Source organism: Rosa chinensis, chromosome 6, assembly GCF_002994745.2.
Source record: "Rosa chinensis cultivar Old Blush chromosome 6, RchiOBHm-V2, whole genome shotgun sequence".
NCBI lineage: Eukaryota > Viridiplantae > Streptophyta > Magnoliopsida > Rosales > Rosaceae > Rosa > Rosa chinensis.
In genome coordinates, this window is record NC_037093.1 from 49,770,874 (window position 1) to 49,794,250 (window position 23,377).

Genomic DNA, 23,377 nt, shown 5'->3' on the forward strand with positions numbered 1-23,377 from the left:
CTATTAATGTCAACAGGTTTTATGTTAGGAGGTATTGGCATCTCAGGCCCGAAATCCTTCCTCTTCGTTAGTGAATCCAATTCAACCTGGATCACATCTTTACATTTAGGCCAATTTTCTCTACGTTGGCATTCTTCAACGGAGCAAGTTTCGATGTCATTGGTCTCAATAATCCCACGTCCTCATGTACACTAGTGTAGTTTGTAGAAATCTCTGTATTCTCAGGAATTGGTCTTAACATTGAGGCATCCCCCAACAATGTCTCTTGGACATAACCACAGTCCAGAATATTCTCATGAGACGGATTTTGAGTATCAATTATCAATGGATCAAGTTGTGCCAAACTCGCTTTCTTCCTAAGGCGAGAATCCATCGAACCTTTGGGTCTCCTACGCTTTCTAACAAAACCCACGGCTTGTGACACCATTATGCCACTTTGTGGCATCACTATGCCACCATCCATGGTGGTGGTGCCATGCCCATCTCCTCTAGGTGGCGACATGTCCTCTTGTGGGGACATCAATCCTTGCAGGCATGTTTCCAGCAGGTATATGTGATCTTGTAACTTTTAGGGGATCGAGATGAGACATAGTGGGGACAGATCACGACAATTCCTGTTGTTCCTGTTGAACATTGACATTCTAGTCTCCCCCTAACGACGGGAAGAATGTCTCATTAAAGTGACAATTCTCAAATCTAGCGGAAAAGAGATCGTATGTCAAGGGTTCTACATAGCAGACTTATAGTTAGAGATCTATATCCAACACAAATAGGTATGCATTCGTTACTAATGACCCATTTTAATGCGCTGAGGAGGCACGATTGGCACATAAACCGCACACTTAATTATGCGTAAGTACGAGATGTTAGACTAGCACTTAGTCACTAGCTGTAACGCAAAAGATTGAGTGGCGTCGGGTCGTAGATGAATTAGCATAGCTGCATGCGATATTGCATAACCCCAAGAGGAAATATTGGTGCGCATTACCAATGTCTGGGCTACCATCGTAATCGTTTAATGGTGACTTTTCCGCGAGACCATTAGGGTATGTACATGGGAATATGATGCCTAATATCAATCCCCAATGATATGCAATAGTCATCGAAAATTTTCAGTGTAAACTCTCTAGTATTAACAAGTCAAACTGACTGAATGGGATGATCCAGGTAGTGAGCCCGTAGCCAAATGATCTGGGCTAGGAGTTTATCATAAGCAACATTACGAGTGGACGATAGCGCGACATGTGACCAGCGTGTCCGCACATCAACCAACACCATAAAACATCTAAGCAGTCCACAAGTTGGGTGAATCGATCCACAGAATTCCCTTGGATTCTATGTAAGAATGAAATTAGTTCTTTAGTGTCCTTTGCATAGGATGGTCTTGATCCTAAAGAGCAGGCTTTACAAAACGAAAGATGGGGTTTAGAAGCAACCAATGAGGATTTTGGTTGAGCCATGAAGTCACAATTGACTTTAGAAGTAGAAAGAGGAGTTGAATTAGGATTCTTGGCATCAAAGCCCAGTGATGGCCACAAGGGGTAGGCGGCGTCAGCCATTGACGGCCAGTCTAGCATGGTGGCGACGCCGTGAGGAGCAAGGGCATGCCATGCTTCTCCTCGAATCAATTTTTGATTCTTCTCTTCGTTCTAAAGAATGGATGTCCGTGTAAAGTCTTTATTATACGGATCATCATGTCACTACCTGGGTGTCCCAAACGGTCATGCAAAAGCCTATATGTGTCGGAATCCCATAAGTCATCTCTCATGACATGGTTTAATTCAATGATTCGAATAGTGATTGCATACAACCCACTAGAACGACACATAAGTTTCTCTAAGACTCGTTTATGTCGTAGTCATTAGAGGTGATGCAAATGAACTCTTGTCCATTCTCTCAATGTGTTTCCACATAAAAACCATTGGCTCTTATATCTTTAAAATATTAAAGTTCAAATTTAAGATATGTCCAAGACATGAAATAGAATAATCGATACTTTATTAATAATAGCCAATGATTACATCAAAGTTTCTTGACCAAAATCTAATCCAAAATAAAATTCAAACTTAGACAAATCGTAGTCAGTCAATCCTTTCGGTAACTCCAATTAAACATGACCAGGAAAGTAAGAAGAGATATTGGTAGAGCAAAGCTTGCTTAAGTACCACTAATCTCAACTAGTTTCCTAGACATCATACTTAATTGGGTGAGCCTAGTGAGAAAGAGTTAAGACAATTGTCATTTATTGATTTAAGGCATAATTTCCATTACATAATTATTGCGGCATTTTATCTTCATCGCTAGATTTAAAGTCTTCCATAACTAGATATCTTGATCACTATTGATCAGGTACTCAATAAAATACCATGAAGAGAATGCTCTCTTGATTGTGTTGTATTGACGCAATACACATGGTCCCTAAGACCAATGGCGTTGGAATAGTATCACCATGGCCAAAAGTGGCGCCATGGTGTCCAACCCCTATACCCTCAATGTCATGACTCCTTTGGTCATGTATTCGCCAACTTTGGCTATTACCTTCATGAGCATGTTGATCATATGGATCATATCGTCCATGGCGACTTCTTCTAGGCATTGAACGGTGCTCATGGTAGCTGTAATACCCCGTACCTTAAAGTCTTTACTAGTTACTTTTTACCGTGGTTGACCGAGGAGTAACTTTTTCTTTAGTCCGGTAAATTAGAAAATTTATTTGAGATTGTCGTAGAATACAAAAAATCAAGTTCGTGGACACGTAGTTTGTTTAAATTGGATTTATATCGGAAAAGTTATGACCAAAAATAGAAATTTCTATTTTTGGCATGATTTTCTTTTTTTGTGAGCTACTATATGTGGAAAGGAGGGGTTAAAATCAGATGGGAGGAGAGAGAAAGTTAAAAAGAATCAAAAAAAAAAGAAAAGAAAGGAAGAGAGAGCACGGGACGAACACGAGTCTTCCCCCCCCCCTTTTCTTTTTTTCGCCGCCGCACTTCCTCCGGCAAATTCGTCGCCGTCTGGCCACCTCAGGACGCATCGTTGGTCACGGCTTGATCCTCTCTTCCTTCTCCTTCTATCCATGTAAGTATTTCACCTTGGGTAGCTTCGGTTTTATAGATTTGAGGAGAATTGCAAAAAGGGGAAAATCGGAATTTGGCTCCGATTCGATTTTTCCGGCGATTTCCGCCGGATTTCTTTGAAGTTTTGGGTTGCTGGGTTGTTGTTGATGATCATATCTAACTATTGCAGCTTGTGTTGGCCGGTGGAGGAAGATTTGAGGGTGTTTGGAGACGTGAACAGTAGCGTGAATAGTGCTGCCGAGTGCTTGATATTTTTGGGTTTGAATTTCGACTTTTCTGCTTGTTTTTGGTGGCTGTTGCAGGTATAGAGATAGTTATGTGGATTATGAAGTTGATTTTGGAATAAATAGGTTGATTGGAATTGAATTTAATCTTTGAGTTTGTGTTAAACTTGAGGTTTGTTGGATATTGAGTTTTCTTTGGTTTGTGATGTTGAACATGGTTGATGGATTTGTCATGTTTGTAGTGTTGGGTGAAAACTCTTGGTAAAGGGCTATTATGAATTATTTGTTAGGAAGTAGAGAGAATTTGAGATTGTTAGAGTTGAAATTGTGATTTTTTTTGCAAAGGAGAAAAATTAAGAAAGGATGTGGAATTGTTGGAAAAGGATTTATTTTATAAATTGGTGGTAAATTGTGTTGAAGGAAGTGAATTAAAAATTTGTTAAGGAATCGATTTAAGAATCGATTGAGTGGTTATGAGTTAGAGGGCATTGAGATTGTAAGGAATTATAGAATTAATCCCAAATTAAAGTGTGGGAGTTTTATAACAATTTGTGAATAACGGATGCTTATTCCGAGGGAAATGAGTTGTTTTTGAGAGTATTTCCTTATTATGGTTAATTATATCCATGCAATTGTGACAGGACGTACTGAGCCCTCGAGCGAGGAGGACACAGGCAGGCAGCAGGGTTAGCTGCGGGATTCACTTGTGAGTGGACCTTTATTTTTATTTAAATAATTCATGCAGCATGGTATTAAGTTTTGAAATGTGATTTTATGGAAAGAAAAGGATTAAAAAAAGAAACAGTTGACAAGGAGGCCAGTTTGGCGCATGTGTATCTTACCTAGTTGGCAGACCCTTCTAGGTAATAGTCTGGTTGGCAGTCCCTTCCAGACTACAGCTCGGTTGGTAGTCCCTTCTAGGTAATAGTTGCTCTGATAAACCTTTTCTTTTAAGTTTGATGGATGTTGTTGCTTACGAAGGATTATGTTGGGTTTTGAACTTTCCGGATGTAATATATGTGCTTAGATTGTAAATATGATATCGTAGGTTGAGTAGAAGTTAATGTTGTAATCATATCCAGGTTTGTGAAATTTTTGGGTAGCCCATATTTAGGGGAGGTTCTGCCGAATTTTCGGTAGGATTTCGCTTAACGTGGGCCCCGCAGGCTCGTATCCAGGTAATTGGGGTGATTCCTGGGTCGGGTCTTGTCAGTTGGTATCAGAGCACTAGGTTATTAGATTCTGTGGCCGATATCTTCTTATAGTTGTCTTACATGCTTGATAGTATTCAATACCTCCCGAGTGATGGCCCGACTGCAGCGGTTCCCCATCATATACTCTTCGGTGCTGACGTACCAATCAAGTATGTAAGATAGTTGTTATTGGTATAAATAACTTGGTGTAACTCAGTTATGGGAATTTCAGGTGTAATGAGACCCGGATGCAGATCTCGTGCTGGCAGGAACCATTCACCCGCTAGTGAAGGTGATGATGAGCAGGTTCCTCGTGGGTTGTTACGAACCGTGGAGCGGTTGTTTGAGCGTTTTGCAGCTGCACTCCCCAATCCCAGGACTGACTATACTGTGGAGCGTGCCAGACGCCATGGGGCGTATACTTTCTCTAGTGCTCCTACGGAGTCCGTAGCAGGAGACTGGATCACCCGCATGGAGAGAGTATTTGAGTCCTTGGGTTGTCCAGCTGCTAGGAGGGTTCCTTTGGCTATTGACCTCCTAGACAGGGATGCATGGCTTTGGTGGCAGGGTACCAGGAATATGGGTTTTGACCCAACTACCATGACTTGGGAAGAGTTCAAAACGGAGTTCTCAAATCGGTACTATAATCAGGCATCCCAGCACCATCTCCGATTTGAGTTCATGCAGTTGAAGCAGACTGAAGAGATGACTGTGTTACAGTATGAGGAGCGTTTTATTGATTTGTCTCGGTTTGCCCGTGAGTTGGTGGCGACAGAAAAGTTGAAGGTTGATCAGTTTATCAATGGCCTCCTACCTGTATATCGAGATTGGTTGGCGCCTCATGATTATCTGACTTTTAAGTTAGCTGTGGAGGCTGCTATGAGGTGTGAGGCTAGATATCTGGACGGTTCCCAACCTTTGGAGATTGGCGGTCCCAGTCAGGGGCCATCTAAGAGGATTGCCTCTAGTTCGGGTTCTGCATCGTCATCAGGCAGTAGACCGAGCAGTTCAGATTCTAGCTCTCGTCAGCGCTTCAGGGGACGCTTCAGGAGGCCTGGGCAGACAGGTAGGAGACAGTCCAGGGGTGGCACTGCTAGTTCCAGTGGAGGCTTTGGAAGACAGGCGATTCCGAGAGACTATCCCCAGTGTGCTACTTGTGGTAGACACCATGCAGGCTCGTGTCTGGCAGGTGTGGGGACTTGTTACCAGTGTGGCCAGTGGGGTCACTACAGGAGAGAATGCCCTCAGTTGACCCAGGGAGTCTTCACTACTACTAGTCAGAGTATGGGTCAGACCTCTATGGGTGCTACTAGTTCGGGTTCTCATGACAGTTTGTCAGGCAGGAGCAGCACTCAGCCGGGTCGTGGACAGAGAGGGCGTCCAGTGACCCAGGCCCGTCTTCATGCTATGACCCAGCAGGAGGGTCGCACTGCACCGAACGTCATTATGGGTATGTTAATTGTTTTTGGCCAACCAGCTTTCATTTTGATTGATCCTGGAGCCTCTCACTCCTTTATGTCTAAGAGGTTTTCTTTCTTTGCTAATGTGCCCCCATCTCTCCTACTCGGAGAGTGGCATGTTGTTCTACCATCGGGGGAAAGACATAGAATTGAATGGGTACATCATTTTTGTGGAGTGTTTGTAGAAGGAGTTTGCTTAGAGGCGGACTTGATTCCATTTGAGTTAGTGGAGTTTGATGTAATCCTAGGGATGGATTTCCTTCGGATGCATCATGCCTTAGTGGATTGCTTTTGTAGTACTGTATTATTTCAGAGTCCGGGTAATCCAGTTGTCACCTTTTATGGTGAACGGGAGGTTCTCCCATCTTGCATGATCTCAGCTTTAACTGCTAAGAAGATGTTGAGTAAGGGTTGCCAAGCTTATTTGGCACATGTGGTGAATTCAAATGCCGAAGTTATGGATCTTAGCCAAATTCCTATTGTTGGTGACTATCCAGATGTATTTCCAGAAGAATTGCCTGGATTGCCCCCGATGCGAGAGATAGACTTTACCATTGATTTACTTCCAGGTACAACACCCATCTCTCAAGCACCTTATAGAATGGCACCGATGGAACTGAAAGAGTTGTACCTACAGTTGCAGGAGTTAACGGATAAAGGGTTTATACGACCTAGTGTATCTCCCTGGGGTGCACCTGTGTTGTTTGTGAAGAAGAAAGATGGTACCTTGAGGCTTTGTATTGATTACCGGAAACTAAACAGGGTGACTATAAGGAATAAATATCCCTTGCCCCACATTGATGATTTGTTTGACCAGTTGAGGGGTGCTAAAGTTTTCTCAAAGATTGATTTGAGGTCGGGTTATCATCAGTTACGGATTAAAGAGGAGGATGTAGCCAAAACTGCTTTTCGATCACGTTATGGTCATTATGAGTTCCTTGTTATGCCTTTTGGGTTGACTAATGCACCCGCTGCTTTCATGGATCTCATGAACAGGGTGTTTCGCCCGTATCTTGACCGCTTTGTGATTGTGTTCATTGATGACATACTGGTTTATTCTAAAAGTGAGGAGTTACATGCTGAGCACTTGAATATTGTGTTGGAGACTCTATGGCTACACCAATTGTATGCTAAATTCAGTAAGTGTGAGTTTTGGCTTGACCAAGTGACATTCTTGGGTCACGTTATTATAGCTACTGGTGTTAGTGTTGATCCCCAAAAAGTGGAAGCAGTGTTAAATTGGGAAAGACCTACCAATGTAACGGAAATTCGTAGTTTCTTGGGTCTTGCTGGTTACTATCGACGTTTTGTGCAAAATTTTTCTAGAATTGTCGCTCCTCTTACTAAGTTAACGAGAAGGGGTGCCAGATTTGTTTGGTCTGAAAATTGTGAGCGGAGCTTCCAAGAACTTAAGAGTCGGCTGACTAGTGCTCCAATTCTATCATTGCCTAATGATAGTGGGGAGTATGTAATTTACAGCGATGCCTCTAGACAAGGCTTAGGCTGTGTATTAATGCAGCATGGCAATGTGATTGCTTATGCTTCTAGACAGTTGAAGCCACATGAGTTGAATTATCCCACACATGACTTAGAGTTGGCAGCTATTGTACTTGCTCTTAAGTTGTGGAGGCATTATCTGTATGGAGCCAGAAGTCAGATCTTCACTGACCATAAAAGCCTCAAGTATGTGTTTACACAACCGAATTTAAATTTAAGACAACGAAAATGGATGGAATTGATTGAAGATTATGATTGTACCATTGAGTATCACCCCGGTAAAGTGAATGTGGTGGCGGATTCACTTAGTAGGAATCCATCCGTGACCTTGTCATATTTAAGGGCCACTCGAGTACCCCTATTGTCAGAGTTGAGGTCTACGGGGGTTGAGTTGTCGGTTGATGGGGTTGGTACTCTGGTGGCTAGTTTTCATGTGAGACCAGCATTCATTGATAAAATACGGGAAGCTCAGCCTCTTGACCCATGAATTGAAGGGATTAAAGAAGGTGTTCGTGGTGGTTGGCAACTTGAGTTTTCTATTCGAAGAGATGGAACATTGATGTTTGGAAAGAGACTTTGTGTTCCTAACATCGAACCACTTAAACGAGAAATACTTAATGAAGCTCATAATTCCGCGTATGCCCTACATCCTGGTGGTACAAAAATGTATCGGACTCTCAAAGAGTACTATTGGTGGCCAAATATGAAAAGAGAAATTGCAGCTTTTGTGAGTAAATGTCTTGTGTGCCAACAAGTGAAAGCGAAAAGGAAAAAACCGTCGGGGTTGTTGCAACCTTTGCCCATCCCAGAATGGAAATGGGATCATCTCACCATGGATTTTATTTACAAGTTACCTCGTACGCAGGATGGTAATGATGGTATTTGGGTGATTGTAGATCGACTCACCAAATCAGCTCATTTTCTGGCGGTTAAGGAAACCTTTAGTTTGGATAAACTGGCAAAGTTGTATGTGGACGAAATTGGAAAGCTTCATGGTGTTCCCGAGTCCATTGTTTCTGATCGTGATGCTCGATTCACATCAAAGTTTTGGAGGAAGGTTCACAAATTTATGGGAACAGAATTACAATTTAGCACTGCTTTCCATCCTCAAACTGATGGACAATCTGAGCGGACTATACAGACTTTGGAAGATATGTTGAGGGCTTGTTCTCTACAATTTAAGGGAAGTTGGGATAAGCATTTGGCTTTGATGGAGTTTGCATATAACAACAGTTATCATTCGAGTATTGGTATGGCTCCCTACGAAGCGTTGTATGGGAAACAGTGTAGGACCCCCTTGTGTTGGGATGAAGTGGGAGAAAGACAACTTATTGGTCCTGAGATTATTGAAATCACCACAGATAAAGTTAAAGTGATTAGAGAGAGACTTAAGACGGCCCAAAGCAGACAGAAAAGCTACGCAGATAAACACAGGAAGCATCTTGAATTTCAAGTTGGTGATTGGGTATTTCTGAAGTTATCTCCTTGGAAGGGTGTGGTAAGGTTTGGCAAACGAGGGAAACTAAGTCCAAGGTATATTGGTCCCTATGAGATTGTAGAATGAATTGGTCTTGTCGCTTATCGCTTGGCTTTACCTCCACAACTATCTCAAGTACATGATGTTTTCCATGTCTCCATGCTTCGCAAGTACATCATTGATCCTTCACATGTGTTACCAGCTCAACCCATCACACTTACATAAGATCTAACATATGAAGAAGAACCAGTACAGATCCTTGATCGTCGTGAGCAAGTACTTCAAAGTAAGGTTATACCTTTGGTTAAGGTATTGTGGAGGAATCACCTGATTGAAGAAGCTACTTGGGAACCAGAGGATCAAATGAGGCAACAGTATCCACATCTTTTCCTTGACAGGTACAATTTCGAGGACGAAATTTTATAAGGAGGGGAGATTGTAATGCCCCGTACCTTAAAGTCTTTACTAGTTACTTTTTACCGTGGTTGACCGAGGAGTGACTTTTTCTTTAGTCCGGTAAATTAGAAAATTTATTTGAGATTGTCGTAGAATACGAAAAATCGAGTTCGTGGACACGTAGTTTGTTTAAATTGGATTTATATCGGAAAAATTATGACCAAAAATAGAAAATTCTATTTTTGGCATGCTTTTCTTTTTTTGTGAGCTACTATATGTGGAAAGGAGGGGTTAAAATCAGATGGGAGGAGAGAGAAAGTTAAAAAGAATCGAAAAAAAAAAAAGAAAGGAAGAGAGAGCACGGGACGAACCCGAGTCTTCCCCCCCCCCCTTTCTTTTTTTCGCCGCCGCACTTCCTCCAGCGAATTCGTTGCCGTCCGGCCACCTCAGGACGCATCGTTGGTCACAGCGTGATCCTCTCTTCCTTCTCCTTCTAGCCATGTAAGTGTTTCACCTTGGGTAGCTTCGGTTTTATAGATTTGAGGAGAATTGCAAAAAGGGTAAAAATCAGAATTTGGCTCCGATTAGATTTTTCCGGCGATTTCCGCCGGATTTCTTTGAAGTTTTGGGTTGCTGGGTTGTTGTTGATGATCATATCTAACTATTGCAGCTTGTGTTGGCCGGTGGAGGAAGATTTGAGGGTGTTTGGAGACGTGAACAGTAGCATGAATAGTGCTGCCAAGTTCTTGATATTTTTGGGTTTGAATTTCGACTTTTCTGCTTATTTTTGGTGGCTGTTGCAGGTATAGAGATAGTTATGTGGATTATGAAGTTGATTTTGGAATAAATAGGTTGATTGGAATTGAATTTAATCTTTGAGTTTGTGTTAAACTTGAGGTTTGTTGGATATTGAGTTTTCTTTGGTTTGTGATGTTGAACATGGTTGATGGATTTGTCATGTTTGTAGTGTTGGGTGAAAACTCTTGGTAAAGGGCTATTATGAATTATTTGTTAGGAAGTAGAGAGAATTTGAGATTGTTAGAGTTAAAATTGTGATTTTTTTGCAAAGGAGAAAAATTAAGAAAGGATGTGGAATTGTTGGAAAAGGATTTATTTTAGGGGCCGTGACCACTTACCCAATTTTAACCAAAAAATTGCCCACTTACTCCACTAAGGGTTTTTTGACCCCATTTACCCAATCTAACTTCTACTGACATAATTACCCTCATTTTAATCTCTCTCCTCCCCCCTCACCGATCTCTCTCTCTCTCTCTCTCTCTCTCTCCACCGTCGCTGGAATTTCATCGGAAATCCAACTCCAAACCACCAGCTTCTCGTCTCCTCCCACCTCCCAACACATGTCGACCTAGAACCTCCGCTCCACTCCATTTCCGGCGAGTCCAGCTCTCACCGTGGATCGGAATCCCTAGACATGTGATCTCCTCGTGGTTCGATTGCAGTGGCTCTTGATGATCACGGAGCCGAAATCGCCGCCGTTGTCATCCTCGTATTTGAAGTAGTTGAGTGAGGCGCCGCCGCCGAAGTCCTTGGGAGGCGTTTGAGGAGCGGAGGGAGGGAGGAGTTGTCGTCGTAGACGAAGGTGGAGTACGGGTCGGGTTCTTGGTCCGTGGAGCTATTGAAATTGCTGTGTCGCTGCTGTATCTGGTCTTGGTGGACAACTACAGTGGATTGTGGCATGATAGAATGGGTGCCCCACACACGTGGACTTCGGCATATACTTCAAGACATATATATGAACTGTGGAAACTTTGGTATTGATACAAATTCAAAGATCAAGCGCTTATATGATCACCGTGGACAACTACAGTGGAGTAGGGGTCGGGTTTCGGCATGATTTCGTGAGAAAGGCTTCTTGGAAATTCACAAAGAGTTAGAATTTCATGAGAAAACCCAGTGGGCCATTGGTTTGGTAATTTTTGGGGGGCAGTAGACACATTATTGGCCCCCAGTAGACTTTGATACGAGGGACAGGGATCACTATAGTGTGGTGTTTTGATAAGTTACATGTTGTTTTCTGTGTATTAAAGTCAAATTATCTGTGAATCCTACAAAATGGTGCATTTTTGGTGGTCTATTGGGAGGCAGTAGAGACATTGGACTTTGTATTGGGGGGCAATAATATGATTACTGGGGGGCAGTAATATGATTATAAATTGATCAATTGTGCCTGTAGTGTATTCATTTTGGTTTTGGGAGTTCATACAATTCACTGGACGGCAATAATATGATTTTTGGAAGGCAATAATATGATTACTGGGGGGCAGTAATATGATTACTGGGGGACAATAATAGCCGGATTCCGGTCATCGGTCGCCGGATTTCGGTTACCGGTTTCCGGAATCCGGTTACCGGTCGCCGGATTCCGGTCACCGGTCGCCGGATTCCGGTCACCGGTCGCCGGAGACCGCGCCGGCCACTGGTCACCGGAGCACAGCAAGGTGGAAGGTGACTTCTCTCTCTAAGTGAGAAAGAAGGAGAGGGCAAAAAAGTCTCAAAAAAAAAGAAAAAAGAATTAATTGGGTAAAGGGGAAATAATCCCTTAGAGTGTTTTGGGTAAATGGGGTTAAAAAACAGTTGGTGGAGCAAGTGGGCAATTTTTAGCCTAAAATCGGGTAAATGATCATTTTCCCTTTATTTTATAAATTGGTGGTAAATTGTGTTGAAGGAAGTGAATTAAAAATTTGTTAAGGAATCGATTTAAGAATCGATTGAGTGGTTATGAGTTGGAGGGCATTGAGATTGTAAGGAATTATAGAATTAATCCCAAATTAAAGTGTGGGAGTTTTATAACAATTTGTGAATAACGGATGCTTATTCCGAGGGAAATGAGTTGTTTTTGAGAGTATTTCCTTATTATGGTTAATTATATCCATGCAATTGTGACAGGACGTACTGAGCCCTCGAGCGAGGAGGACACAGGCAGGCAGCAGGGTTAGCTGCGGGATTCACTTGTGAGTGGACCTTTATTTTTATTTAAATAATTCATGCAGCATGGTATAAAGTTTTGAAATGTGATTTTACGGAAAGAAAAGGATTAAAAAAAGAAACAGTTGACAAGGAGGCCAGTTTGGCGCATGTGTATCTTACCTAGTTGGCAGACCCTTCTAGGTAATAGTCTGGTTGGTAGTCCCTTCCAGACTACAGCTCGGTTGGCAGTCCCATCCGATGCGTCATCTGGTTGGCAGTCCCTTCCAGATGACTTGAGGTAGCTAGTCGGCAGTCCCGTCTACTACCTGTGGCTAGTTGGCAGTCCCAACTAATCACCGCCTCCTACTCCGGTTGGCAGTCCCTTCCGATGCGTCATCGGGTGGCAGTTCCTCCCCGATGGCATGAGATGCCTAGGAAGCAGTCCTTCCTAGCCATCAAATGAGTTTCATGGAAAAAGGATTGAGTTGGAACTTCATAGGGTTCAGCTGCATGATGGTTTTGTTAAAAAGAGAAATGGGGAAGCATACCATAAATTGTTTTGATTCTAGTTTCGGTTTTGTTCACTCACTCTAATGGATTTTATCTGTTTTCCCCTGGGCCCTTCGTTTTCAAATGCCCAGATTTTAGATTAGCAGAGATTGCGTCCAGGCTCAAGGACTTTGGGAATCAGCGCTTCCGTTTTTGTCCGTAGGTTATTACTTAACCTACCTTGTATGATATCGGCTTAGTTTAGTGTTGCTCTGATAAACCTTTTCTTTTAAGTTTGATGGATGTTGTTGCTTACGGAGGATTATGTTGGGTTTTGAACTTTCCGGATGTAATATATGTGCTTGGATTGTAAATATGATATCGTAGGTTGAGTAGAAGTTAATGTTGTAATCATATCCAGGTTTGTGAAATTTTTGGGTAGCCCATATTTAGGGGAGGTTCTGCCGAATTTTCGGTAGGATTTCGCTTAACGTGGGCCCCGCAGGCTCGTATCCAGGTAATTGGGGTGATTCCTGGGTCGGGTCCTGTCAGTAGCCAACTTGAGGCCTACCATATTCTCTATTCACAAATTCATGGTTATGCCTTTCAACACAAGCCATAGCTCCAATTAGTTGATGGAGATTTGTGATCTGTCCTTCGTTGATTAAGATTCAATAGAATTCAGAGAATCTTAATTCAGTGACAGGGGAAGGTAGTTAGGGTTTTCTCAATCAATTGTTCTTCTGTGATAGTTCTTCCATAGACATGCATCAATCTGATGTGGAGAGCTTCCGAACAATATTCCATAACTATTTCAAAGTTAGAGAAGCGGAGATTATTCCATCGTGCTTCTAAGTTCTGAAGATAGTGAATGCTTACTAAAAATGTTCACGAAGCGCTACCCAAAGGTTTCTAGCGCTATCCTCATTCATGTACTCAAACTGGAGTGTCATCTCTATGTGGTGCTTCATCAGGGTAAGCGCCTTGGAATTATATATGTCAGTTTGAGAGTCTTTGAGCTGTTCCTTCATAACAGGCTTTTGGATTGTAGGCAATAAATCAAGGGTAATTAGGTGGAGCTCAATATTATGAGCCCACATGAAATATCCCGTGCCCGTAGAATCCGATGGAGTAAAATCGAGCTCGTTCAAGTTTGACATCCTAAAAAGGAGAAACAAGAATGGATTATTTTCGGAGTCAATGCTTCCACAAAAACTAATATTAAGATTTCCGAGCCTTAATGCTACTAAGAAATCAATTTCCAAGAAATTTGGATTAGACCGAAACAATGATGTTTGAATGGTTAAATTTTGACGCTCACTGACGCTCTTAGTCCGTAGGTTATGAACGCTCTTAGTCCGTAATATTTCGATACTCACGAACGCTCTTAGTTCTTATAGCGTGAATCTCCACGATTCCTCTTTTATAGAATCGAACCCACGTTACAGAAAGGTGGGATGTAGAAGAAGGGAGGTTGCAAGTCTCGAGAAAAAGAAAAGAATTTAAAGACAGAAAGCAAGAACTTTAATTTTAAATACTTACTTGGTGCTTTCTTGATGCTTGATTTTCTTGTTCTTCTTTTCGTTGTAGTCTTGTGATTTTCTTCGCAAAACCGTGCGCAGAGATGGTGGCGCGCATGAGGTGATCCTAGGGTAGGGTTCTAGGGTTTCACGGCAAGAAGAGAGAAGAAAAGAGTTTTGGCTTCTGATTCAGGGTTAGGGCTCGTGCTGATAACATGTTTTAGGAAATTGGATATAAAGAGAGAATTGAGAGAGAATTGTGTGTATTCATTGATAATAGGAGCCATATATATAGAGATTACAAAGTACATAATTTTGGAGTACAAGGATTCATATTCTAACTCGGAGTAGGAAATCTCTCCTATTACAACTACAACTATAGAACTAATCCTAGTTTGACAAGGCACACTAAATGTCAACATTCTTCAACAGTTATATGATTACTATTATCTCACTTTGCAAGGTCAAGTGGGAACAGAGTTTGCAATGACGCATATTTAGGTAGGGCCTAGCCTCACATTGCAAAAGGTCCTTTTTTACGGTGACTTTTTTGTTTGGCTACGGATTTGGACATCTCCTCATCTTTTGGCTACGGATTTGAGATGTGTGACACCTCATGTGTGGACTGAGGATTTGATTCAATGGTTAATAAACTTACGTAAGAACTTTGTTTTTTAACTTTTTTTGACAATTACTTACGTAATAACTTCAATATCGTTTTAGGTGAAGAGATTTTACTTCTCCTGGGACCCTGGGAGAGAGGAACGTAGTTTTGTTTACGACTGCTCAAAATAAAATGTTAAGTATTAAGTTGGGGCACGTTATCATTGTATGATTATCATACATGCAAATATATATCATTTTCGGTTGACGCAATCATAAAATTGTCACCTAGTCTAGACATTACGTTAGGGTCATTGATGTGTACACCCACTCCTTTAATATTGGGCAATATACTCATCCACATGTATTATATTCCTCCCCTTCTTCTTTTTGGTACAGATACAGGATATCATATATCAGATCCAACAGGAAAAAAGTTAAAACCAATATATGTTTCGGAATTAAAAATCCCCAGATTTAAGTGTAAAGTGTTGACCACAACAGAGAGATCACAATAGGACATAGAACCCCGGCCCCCTGTAAAAAAATGAGTAGTGGTGATAATATATGCAGCCATTCCAGTGAAGACTAGTGGGAGAAGAGGTACCAGCTACAAGTATACTAATAGCTGAGAGATCATAAAAAATGTAATAATTGACTACAATTCATTTGTCTGGTTTTTCCGGTCGTTATAGGCTGCGGGTCTCTGTAGCCACTCTTGGCGGATTATTATACGACGCCGTCACCGTCGGTATCCGAACTTGTCTAAAAACAATCGCCATTACATCCGTGCTCCATTATTACTATAGGTTATCCTCAGAGGCGGAGCCAGAATGTTAAGCTTACTGGAGCACATATTAATGATCAACTCGCAATAAAATTTGATTTTTCTTTTGAATATATTAAATAAAGAAAATGTTTTGAATGTATTAAATAAAAAAATCTTTTACAATTAATTAATTCATTCATGATTTCAAAAATAATTAATTAATCCATTCATGATTAAACAAAAATCTTTTACAATTAATTAATCCATTCATGATTTCAAAAATCTTTTACAATTAATTAATCCATTCATAATTAATCTTTTACGAGGCTGGACAATCCTTAGAGCGGAGGCAGAAGGCGGTCAGCAAGCGGATAGGCTGGACAGATGGGTGCCCACTTCCTATTGGGTGCCTAGATCAAATGCATTGCAAATTTTGGTCATATTCCAACTCGAGAAATCGTGTGTGCTGCAGTCAAAAGGATCCAAACAAATGAGCTCTATCTCTATGAGTTTCGCATTTGGGATCCAAGAGGATTGTCTCTAGGGAGCAAGAGACTTGGTTCGCTTATCTTTCCCAACCTCCTAGCTAGCCCAACTGTTCAGGGCAAGGAGTAAATTTAATTTTTGTTATTTTCTTTCTAGACTTTGCCTAATTAGTATGCACTAGTTTTCATAGTTCTTAGGCTCGCTTTTGAATAAGTGAGCACTGATTGTCTAATGAGTGGTGCTAGCATACCACGTCCTAAACTTGTCCTTGGTATGGCAAGGGAAAATATGTATCTGTGCCATTCTGGCTTGAGTATGAATGAAATTGATGTTTGGTTCAAAAAAAAAAAAGTAACTAACCATAAACAATTAAAACAAAAAAAACTGAATTTTCTTTTGAATATATTAAATAAAGAAAATCTTTTGAATGTATTACATAAAAAAATCTTTTACAATTAATTAATCCATTCATAATTTCAAAAATAAAACATTACCACAAATTAGAGACTAATTAACCACTAGGGATAGTGGGGTGGTAGAAAGTCCCAGTCTGGAACGCCCAGGTCTGGCTTTCGAATCCCCATGAGGCCTTGGTGGCCAGCTAATGGGTGCTTAATGCCCCGCAGCGTTCGGAAGGGATTAGTCCGACTCTGATGGGATACCCCCGAAGGGTGTGTGTGTTGCTAACTATCTAACGCTAACCTCCCCCAATCAAAAAAAAAAAAAATAGAGACTAATTAAGTAACTAACCATAAACAATTAAAACAAAAAAAAAAACTGATTTTTCTTTTGAATATATTAAATAAAGAAAGTCTTTTGAATGTATTAAATAAAAAAATCTTTTACAATTAATTAATCCATTCATAATTTCAAAAATAAAACATTACCAGAAATTAGAGACTAATTAAGTAACTAACCATAAACAATTAATTGATATTATTATTTTTAATAAAATAATAATTTTTAAAATAAAATAAAATAAATAAAATAAAAAGAGAGAGAATTCATTAATCACCAAAAAAATGAATAATCGGTTATGGTCTCAACACTACAACACATATTCCTAACATGATCTATAGTTATGGGCCGTCACTATTAATAACATCTATAAGCCAAAATGGCCCAACCCCTAACCAAACTTCACGCCCATATCGGCATACTACAATAAAAGGTAATCAATTCCAATGTTATGATACAAACTTGCCACCAACATCAAGACGAACCTTTTGACCCCCTTCCAAACCGTGTCCAAAACAGCCAGACTACATGTAAATGAAATTCACCATCACATTGAAAACCAAAAGACACTGAAATTAGATCACATAGTTGTCAGGAATAATGCTAAAAATTTGGCACAAATACAGGACCAATTCCCCTAAACCCTAGCTCAAATGGGTAGGGACTTATTTTACCTAGCCAAAAACCAAAAAATAAAACCCTAAATAACCGAATGTAAGCTACCACAATATGTTTCCCGCAACGTCAACTCCAGCCTCTCGTAGATTGCCATTGTAAAAAATTGGGGTTTTTTTTTTTTTTTTTAGAATTAAAAATTGGGTTCTTGGTGATGGTAAATTCAACCTTTAACCACAAGCCCGTGGCCAAGGAATAACCTGCCACCACTAGTCCACCACCATATTGGTTACAACCACCTGAGTTCAAACCATTCACTGGAAAGCCAACATCCACAGACTACCCCATTTCAGATCCTACCACCAAGGAAGCACCAGTCTCCTCACTGATCCCCTCCCATCTTGATGTTCCAACTCAAACCTCCCGGCTATCCAGCACAGCAGTTCAACCCCAGTGGACTTGTCTACCCCAACATCCAACCCATATTCTACTGCCAAGCCGTCGCTCAACAATTCGCCTCCAGCCAGAAAATCGTGTATCCAGATCTTGGGTCTGAAACCCAAATCGAGTACCCAACCTCCCACCTGCCATCGATTGCCACAATAAATGGATGATTTTTTTCAGAAGAGACGATAAACTTTAGGGGAGTGAAATTTGCACTCCTCAAATTACATTCTTCACTCCCTCTTCTTTGTTTAATAATTTATTTCGTTCTCCTTATATTTGTTTCCCACATTACCCTTACAATCATAACTGACTCCTTCCATCTCTCTTATCTCTTCCTCTCGCTAGAACCTCTCTTCCTTCTCATCATCTTCCCATTTCTCTGATCTGGCTTCTACGACTTTTGTTACCTGATTTGGGAATTACATCAATTAGATCATTTTCCTCTAATTGTCAATCTCTATCTTGATTTGTTTCGTGATTAAACAACCGAACATCTTTTCTCTCCTTTGCTCTCACAATGGATTTCATGTTGTTTTTTACTTGATTGAAACTCAAAGATCGAAGAGGAACAACCCAGAAAACAAAAGATTTTTATTTGAAAATTCGAGTCTCAAATGTGGGTACACATCTGGGCTTGGTTATGCATTTTGATTTCGAAGAATGAAGGTAATCTTCATACCATACATTGGGAAATCTTAAACATGTTCTGTCTGCTGATGATCCTGCAGTTAATGTAATTTCTCTCCCTCCCTTATTTAATCAGCCTAAGCCTAAAATTATACGCTCCAACCAAATTTTACATATTTGTTTGCCACAAACAAAGACCAACATTAGAAAAGCAACAAAAGAGAACTTTAGGTGAATCGTTATTGTGAGATTGATTGATTTTGAACATCTGTATTCATAATTTTGGCCTTGGTGCTGGATTCTAATCTATCGAGTTGCAGAGAGAGATTAGAGAGCAGGGGAAAATAAAGTGACTGAGAAGGGATATTTTTCGATTAACATCTGGACTTATCCTTTTTTTCTTCAGTAGTCAGATTATAATGTTGCAAGAGAATAAAAATACCATTTCTAAACTCAAAATTCCATACAGGTCAGTTCGTATTCTTCAACAAGAACAAAAGACACAAATACTGAACTATGAGCACCTGAACAACCATAAACTCAGAATCTTACAACCATGAACCATCCCATGACTGAAGAACAGCTTGAAATTCCATCTTTATTTTATTTTTATTTTTTTTATAGTTCTTCCAGCTAATAGTGGCAGAGTATTTGAGCTTGTGGGCTATGTATCAGAACCAGGTCGATAGGGAAACCATCGCAAACACAAAGATTCACCCAGGGATATTTTCGAAAGACAAGAATTCATCAGTCAACTAAAACTATTAAAATACTAAGAGGGAGTGTGGTTTTTAAAAAGGGGAGTACAAATTTCACTCCCCTAAACTTTATTATCAAGTTAGTAAAATTACTAAAGAAGCTATCACATAGTGTTCTGTCCAAATAAATTTATTTATTTTTAGGGGAATTTGATTCTACACCCAAATTCACACACTCCTTTTAAAATAAACTCATCCATAATAGTGTTTTAATATTTATGAGAAAATATAGGGATGGGTTTTTCTTAATAGGAGCTTTGTTTTTTGGGTTTGTATCTAATTTTCTCATAAATTATGAGTCTATCAAATACTCCTAAGTCCTAAACTTAGATTTTGCTAGTCCTCGAGCAAACAAGAAAAGAAAAATTAATACAACTCAAAACATAGACTTAATGTCTTTAAAAAATCTCATAAAACTTATAATGCCACAAACATGGTCAATCAAGATTCAAGCAGTCACAACTTTACTTAAAAGCACATGTATCTTACATTATTATTTAGTATCGTTGACGTATTATAATGAACATCTATCATGTATTAAAAATAAGAGAAAATTAGATACAAACCCAAAAAACAAAGCTCCTATTAAGAAAAACCCATCCCTATATTTTCTTTTGATCTACACCCAATTCACATAATTGAACCTTCCTTATAGGTTTTAAATCTATAATTAAGATTTTTCACGTTTTTTAGTTTGACGTTTTTGCCCTTCTGATTGAATAAATAAAATATTCCTCAAATATAGCTGTTAATTATTTTTTGAATTCTAAAATTTAATACAATCAATTTAATCCTTGATTTTTCTCTTATTTAAAAAGATTAATTGCCTTAATTATCCTATATTTCTTCCTTTCCGATGTGATCTATATATTTGCTATTTTTTAATAAATATGGTTGTGTATCATCCGATTCTGTTATATTCCTATTAGGGAAAAATTCACCAACGGTGTCTGGACATTTAGGGGACTTTCAGAATGATACCTGAACTTTCAAAGTTATCAATGTGATACCTGGACTCATTTTTTCGTATCAACGTCATACCTACGTCAGAATTCCGTTATGGGTCCGTTATCCGGAGGCACGTGAGGCGCACGTGATCAAAAAAGTGAGGGCAAAACCGACTTTTTCTCCCAATTTCCCCTAAAATCGATCAAAAATTTAATTCCTTCCAAAGTTTAGAGGACATGACGTTCGAACCCCCAACCTCTCTCACAACAACTCAACTCCCCACCACTAGAGCACGAACTGACCTCAACACAGTTGCTCCAAACTTTATATTTATACTCTTTTTAGGCGATACCGAATAATTATAAAAAACATACAAACGTTGGAAGACATGAGATTCGAACCCCCAACCTCTCTCACGACAACTCAACTCCCCACCACTGGAGCACGAGCTGTCATCGATGTAATACCTCCAAACTTTATATTTATACACGTTTTAAGAGATACCGAATAATATACAAAATTTACAAACCGTGGAAGAGATGAGTTTCGAACCCCCAACCTCTCTCACAACAACACAACTCCCCACCACTGGAGCACGAACTGTTGTCGACATATTATCTCCAAACTTCATATTTATACTCTTTTTAGGCGATAACAAATAATTAAACAAAATATATAAAACTTGGAACACTTGAGATTCGAACCGCCAACCTCTTGCAAAACAGCTCAACTCAGCAACTCCCCACCACTGGGGCACGAGCTGCCGATGTTATAACCTCTACGATCTTTATATGTATATTGTTCTTAGGTGATAGATTAAACACCAAAAAGAATCTTATCTCTCTCTCTCTCTCTCTCTCTCTCTCTCTCTCTCTCTCTCTCTATGTCCTGGTCTTCGACCTTTCTTCTTCTTCTTTTGCATTTAGTTCTGCAATTCTGCTTCATCTTTTGTTCTTTTTTCTTCCTCCCCAATCCCCATCAACTTCGTCGTCATGGCCGCAGTGGGGCGAACCTAGTTGGACAAGAGCGGGCGGCCGGGGGAGAAAGCGAACTCGACATCGAAGGAGTGAGGTGGCGGTGGGATCGCGACGGGAGAGAGAGAGAGTTGCTTGGAGGGGGAAATGTCGGAGACAGGAGGGGAGGAGGCGATGGGCTCTGGGGCGGCGAAGAACCCGACTTGGCGGACCTTCGAATTGCTGACGAAGAAGCTGAAAGAAAGCAAAGGGAAGAAGAAGTTGAAAAAGAAAAAAAGAAAGGAAGAAAGCAAAAAAATAATAAAAAAATACTTTTGAGGGTAAATTAGTCTTTTACCCTTATTTTGTGCCTCACGTGCCGGACACGTGGTCATAGTTAACTGTTTCGTGACGGAAATTGACCGTAGGTACTACGTTGATACGAAAAAATGAGTCCAGGTATCACATTAATAACTTTGAAAGTTCAGGTATCATTCTGAAAGTCCCCTAAGTGTCCAGACACCGTTGGTGAATTTTTCCCTTCCTATTATATAAATATTTCTCTTTCTCGACATGATTAAACATCCTCTCATTAAGGTATGTTATTTTGGTTATCTGTTCTAATAGGTGTAGTTATAAATCATTCCATATTCATTAATTTTCTAAAATGGTCGAGTTAATGTAATTAGCTCATGTAAAATGTATTTGATGTAGATTGATTGCTTTAAGATTTTTTTTTCCGCCCCTACATTTTTCTCCACATAGGTGCCTGATTCTATGGGGTGGTCAAGGACCACATAATAGTTATGTGTAACTGTAGAGTTTGATTAATATATAATTATCCCTTAATTTTGGCACATTAATTTTGAATGTGCAAGAGTTTTGCACTATAATTTAGCAAACTCATTATTATCATTCATTGTTTTACAATTGAAAATGAACTTTACAATATTAAGAAGTTTATTTCTAATATCAAGGTAATTTAAATACACATTCTTTTTTAATGAATAAACCTAAAATTTTTTGAAATAGGGACAATGAGCATGATGTTCATCCAGTATTGAAATAAACAATTTTAAATTTGTTTTTACAATTGAAATATAAACTTTACATTTTTGAACCTAATATAAAGAACATTATAACACTTCATCCGTCATCTCGACTAGCACTTTGCAATGTAGTCTTCAAAAATCTCGCAACTACTAGTGCCCTGCATGTTGTGATTCCTTATACAATTGCAAAACCTTCATGGATCTATTGTTAAATCTACATGATGCAACAACCAACACATCAAACACAAGATCATATCATACAACACATATACAATATCAATTAAACCAGCTGCACAACATCCACACAGAAACTGCAGAATAGCTTTTCTAGTGGTACTAGGACTCCACCTGGATCATTGACGCTCTGGATCCCTGCAGAAACAACTTGACCAAAGTTAGACATCTTGAGCAACTGGAACTGAGAATGAATAGCAATAGAACTAGAGCAGAAAGCCTTCTGTATGTCAACACCAAAAGCTTCAGAATGGGGCTGAACAATGTGCTTAACAACGGATGATGAATACAGGGACTTTGCTCCCTTATTGGCCAAAACCATGAGTTAGACTCATCCCATAAGGAGTCCAACACTTCTTCATGTTTATCGAGATAGGAGACTTAGAGTTTATCACAAACACTTAATGTAATTCAGGTTGATTACAAATGAGTTTCCTACTTCTACTAGGAGATATACACCCACGTAGATAACTGGAATTAGAGTTATATTCATGTACTTCTTGTTATTTACATATGATTAAATCAGCTGGTTTTATCTCAATGTGATTAAGATAATGTTGAGTCCACATATTCTAACATCTATTTCAAAGGTAAAACTCTATTCATCCAAAATATATTATCTAAATTATAGGTATATTAATTGTCAATACTATAGGTTAATAAACAACCTATGATATAGAGTCACACAAATAATTTAAAACAACAAAAACAAACATCTAAATCATAGGTATTACATATTAAAGCAATCTAAGTATCAGGTAATTAGAAACAACGATTCTATTTTGAAGGAATGAAACTAAGTTTTGTACCAGATTCATAAATTGAAATTTCTAATTACTAAAAATCCATCCAATTCAAGCTTTACACAAAATCAAGAGATTAACAA